This window comes from Branchiostoma lanceolatum, chromosome 3 (genome assembly GCF_035083965.1).
Source record: "Branchiostoma lanceolatum isolate klBraLanc5 chromosome 3, klBraLanc5.hap2, whole genome shotgun sequence".
Lineage (NCBI taxonomy): Eukaryota > Metazoa > Chordata > Leptocardii > Amphioxiformes > Branchiostomatidae > Branchiostoma > Branchiostoma lanceolatum.
Window position 1 is genome coordinate 30,732,141 of NC_089724.1, and position 5,115 is coordinate 30,737,255.

The 5,115-nt window shown below is 43.7% G+C and overlaps 1 long non-coding RNA gene across 1 annotated transcript; it reads left to right on the forward strand.

Annotated features, from left to right (window-relative positions):
• On the forward strand, window positions 1–4,879 carry LOC136431387 (uncharacterized). Its single transcript, XR_010755044.1, has 4 exons — window positions 1–484; window positions 2,751–2,844; window positions 3,811–3,937; window positions 4,771–4,879. It is a non-coding gene; the product is annotated as an uncharacterized lncRNA (long non-coding RNA).
• The last annotated feature ends 236 nt before the right edge of the window (window positions 4,880–5,115 follow it).

Genomic DNA, 5,115 nt, shown 5'->3' on the forward strand with positions numbered 1-5,115 from the left:
CTGCGGTTCGACCGACAGTGCTATTTTCGGACAGCCCCTGGCAGACGACCCCTGCAGAACAAGGTGTCCGACTGAGGTCAATGAAGGGTCATCCAAACAAACAATGTTGACCTAGTTTTACCGTAGGGTGCTGCGTTCAGCGTTTTGAGGAATCAATCTGATCTAAATATTCAAATTCAACCTCACGTTTTAACCAACCAGTCGTGTGATTTAATTACATAATCCCTCCCACATTTGATAGATTGTACGCTCTGTTATAAAAACCTCCCCACAATCTCAGCATTCCAGTCCTGCCTTACATTACCTTCGAAATCCCACACCGTGAGCTCATCTTTGGCATGCAGGGGCGCGCTGCCGAGCGGGCCCGCCGGGCAGCCCGACAAGACCGTGGACTGGGCCCCCGAGGCACGTCGTCGGGACGGGGGAAAACTCGCACGGGCTTGTGTGCCAGCGATCGTAGGTGGAGCCCCAGAATTCTTTCAAGGTAAGTTCTTGAAAACTTTTCGTACGTTTAACTTCTTTTTATCTTGTGTTTCTCTGGCTTGGAACTTGTAGGTTTTCTACATTTCAGAATAGAAAGCATCTATTTGTACCTGGTATTGAATTTTACGAATTGAAAACTATGACTTACCACGACCTGCCAATCTCTACTAATCGGAAGGGTTGTGAGATATACAGTCTCGGGGCTTGTGGCTGGGAGGGGGAGAATCTAGGTGTTTGTGTACGGGGAGTCGTGAGAGAGAAACAAGGATTGTGTAGAGAGTGGGTCCCGGGATGCGTTTTGCCTCTCCTCTGTCATGTCTGTTCCTCGCTGTAGGCTCCAGGCTGGTAGGCTTGGTGTCTGTCTTGTCCGGTTTTCTTTCGATATCCGTGTAATAGAGCTAGCAATGTTTCCTTGGACTGGAAACATTTTATTCCATGTTCGTAGGTGTGATGTCGATGCTCTGTTCAAATTCGTATGTACTAGTATCTGTTTCTGTTCGTTAAATTTCCCTCGATTGGTGTTTTCGTCTCGTCAAACCACGTTTTGAGCGCTAGTTGTACAACAAATTGAACCGTGCATATTGTATCTCCACCTTGGGCCGACGAAGGCCGTCATGTCAGGGTGAAACTTTCACTGAAAGGGAATGTCATAGAATAGAGACATGGTCCGACTCGTACAGTTAGTAAGTTTCTATAGAGGACTACAGCAGTCTCCTTCAATAGTTGTTTGTTGACTTTTTGGTGTTCTGGTGTAACTTTGTTTTCTTGATGTGGTCGTCCTTTTTTTTAATGTTCCGTTGCACTTACCCGTGCCTTGAAGAATGGATGGAAAATTGGAGGTGGCCTCTGTGACACACTCCCACATATTTTTCCATATGGCTGGTTCCGGCTAGACCATCCCGCCTGGGCAATTGTTGTGTACTGTGCACTCTTATCCTACCTCCGGCTAGACACATGTGGTTACAAACCATCTTTGTTCGTACATGTCGTAAGGTCGGTGTTCTAGAAATCTCCACCCATTTGATTGACGTATGCTGGCTGAACCCTGCGTACCTGTTTTCACCTCACATGACATACCAGTTGAGTAATTCATCATGAGTTACTTTTGTCTGTCGTTGGGGGCCTGATTTATGACTGAGACTAAGTGTACATGAAGCATCTTCTCTAGTATTTCTTTTCCCAATCGTGTTCCAATCGAAGGAGTTGATTTTTCTTGTGGTTGTTGAGTTTTTGTCCCGGTTATTCGACCGTTCTTTTACTGACCAATTGAAACATTTTCGGCATGTTGTCAATGTCGGGACATCCATGATTGCTACGATTCACCCACTGCCTGCTACTGGTGATTGAGTAAATGATAGATACTGTTTGTTTTGCCAACTAGTGACGGGCTACGGGTGGGCCCTAACTGGGTGACGACTATATCTGAAATTATGTTCGACGTTTGACCAACCATCTTGTACTGTTAACTCTAGAGGTTCCAGAGCTGTTTTTATCGACGACATGATGCTCAATGTTATAATACCAGGTTGTTACGTTGGGAGAACTACTGTTAAATTTCGTAGGTTATGTTTTGCTAGTTTTGTAAGTAGCAATTGTGTTGCGTTTGTGGTTGAGTTGTTCGTTTCGCCAAAACAAATCGAGCGTGTTGTCTCTGTTCTGTTCATGTACATATCAGTGCGTGTACGTTTATGTATTTCGTATTTCTATGTGGTCAAGGTGTGCGTCTGTCCGTTGAGTATCTATATATGATGGCGTATTTGTGTTCCGTATTTCTCTGTGGGTATTTTGTATTGGCGTTTTGTGCTGCTGTTCATGCTATACTAGCGACGTATAATGTCCTCGTTGTATGTGTCCTCGTTGTATGTGTTTTGTTTTTTTTTGCTTGTAAGTTTCGTCGACTCGATCATGATCCGTTGTGTAACCGAGTTTTGTAATTTGCTGCTCGGATGATAGTCAACACCGCATTGTCGATCGGTGGTGAGAGCGCCGGCCGTTAGATACTATAAGTAACTTGAGATCGACCTTGGACGACACGCCCTATAAAGCTGCCAAATACCTGCCGCTATTCCGTCTGGTAAAGTTTAACACTATATGTCGGTGCTAAAGTATTTTTTTCGCTAGTTTTCAGTGGTTGTGGAAAATTTTGGGCGAGTTCTCTGTAGCATTACGATTAGAAAGGCATGTTGTTTACGGACGGCCAGCAATGATCAGTAATATAACGGACAAAAGACCGTGTTCCCTAGGCGTCTGTTTTCTTCTATTTTCAGTAAACCGCACACGAGCAGCGAGGGCCCAGGACCAGAAAGGCATATTGTATACGGATTCTGGGGCCGCACAGCATAGAAAACTGCTTCGACCATGGTAAGTAAGTGAAACCGTTGTCGGGCATTTTAGATGTTATCGCTATCAACGGTTATCAACTTCCTAATGTCTACAGAGTTTCGGTGACAGAATTTGGTCGTTTTGAAATCATCGGTTCAGACATTTCCCTCTTGTTGTTTGATGACATGATGTTGTCTTCAATCAACAATATTTCGCAGCACATCTTTTATTTGTTTACCTGGTACCGAATGTATGGTGATTGGTGATTAACAGCAAGTTTTGTAAGGCTTTGTGTTGTAGTATTAGGTTAACGTTTAGTGGGCTATAGTCGTTTTCAATTTGTACTTGTTGTAAGTCCTCTTTTTGTAACGGTGCCCATGTAGCAGTTCTTATTTCTATCCTAGCTGTCTTGATTATTGGTTCCACCAAGAAAAGTTTCGTCACGTTTTGGAAGGCACCGAACGCATTTATTTGTCTGCAGGGGCGTTGCGTTGATGTTGTTAGGTTAGTGGGCTATAGTCGTTGTCAATTTGTACTTCCAAGTCTTCTTTTGTAACGGTGCCCATATTGCAGTTGTTTTTCTATTCTAGTTGGCTGTGTTGATAAGTTCAATCAGTAAAAAGTTCGCCAACTGCACATGTGGTCCAAATTCCAAGTATTGGATTGTATGATCAAGTAATAAATAGTGTCGATGATGACTGGCTCATGTTTCTCTGGCTCAGTTCCTGTGTACCAGTTACCGCATCTGTTATATTTTTCACCGTGTAAGAGGAAATCGAAATTATGGTTAACGTTTTATCTACACGACGTCATGTTCCGCCGGGATTTTCCGGTCGTACCTACCATATATTCGCTCCTCTTCGACAGGACTCATCTGTCGAGATTGGATATTCCAGTAACGGGCTGTTTCCCTTCTTCAGGTCAGGCCCTGAATTCTGGCCCTGGATGGCCAGTAACAGCCCAGGAGACCCTGGTCCCGGGTGTATATTTTTCTTGCATTTTCAGTAAACCTCACACGCAGTGCAGCGAGGACCCAGGACCACTGTATCCAGGGACACGCTATGTTCTACTGTCTTCTTCTATCCCCTGCCCGTCGCCTATAGGACAACGTGAACATCGATGCCTTACAGCGGTAAGCCAACATAGACAATAGGGGTGGGTACCGGTACCGTGTACGGTACAAAACCGGTTTTTCTGTGTGGACCGGTCCAAAAAAAACGGTCCGGTAAAATCAGTGGACCGGACTTTGGACCGATCAGAAAATTCACAGTACAAGACCACCAGCAGGCGGTCACATAATGAAATATAATAATGTTACTGGTCTAAGAAAATACAAAACAGCAGATTTAACGAGTCGTGGTTGCTCTTTTTCGAAGATGTTAGCTGTGAATCATATCTAGAAACACCTGAAGGATGAGTCAACACACGGAGAGGCGAGTACAGTTAATTTTAAGACAGTGCGAACCTAAAAAAATTATATCGTTCCAGACATGGCGTTATTGTCCGACACATGCATACTTGCAATCAAGTAAATCACTCGCCAAAATATGGTGTACTGCCACACTACTATAATCAGGTCCAGGTCCGGACCTGGACCTGACCCTCTGGACCTGGACCTGGACCGGACCTGAATTTTCTGTACCGGTACCCACCCCTAATAGACAATAGTGTTTCTGTCGTCTTTGTTAATCTGAGCAATATGCAGTTCTATATGTTGTGTCCCTTTAAGGTCTTTCCTTAATAACTGACAAACATATAACTTTAAACCTTTCTTTACGATTTGCGCTCTCTTGCGCTCTCTTGCATTCTGTGAAAATCATCGGCTCAAACACGTTGTATATACATGGATGTGAAACCAACAAATCCTTGAATCGTGTTCATACAGGGGAAGAGCATAGCTGCACAGACCATATTGTGACAAACAGGTTAATAGTATTGATTTATTTATGCCCTTTTTTCTCTTAGTGCCCGCAGGTGAACTTCGTCATGGCTACCTTCAGACTGCATAAGGAATCATCGTAGAAGAATTGGAGTGTGCGACGATAACATTCACCAAGGAGAAACATTGAATGCAGGACCATCGCACTGGGATAATTGCGAAAGCAAAATGAAAAAAAAAAACACACACAATGAAATAGCACATAACAAAAACAAATGAAACACAAATAGATAAAAACTCTCATACACAACATGCCCAATGTTCGAGAGACCTTGTCTCTGCGTCCTTTCTTTATCCCTTTAGATGTTAGCTATAGTCTTCAGAGAGCATCTGAAAGAACCTGTATCAGGTACATGTCGAAACATAAAATC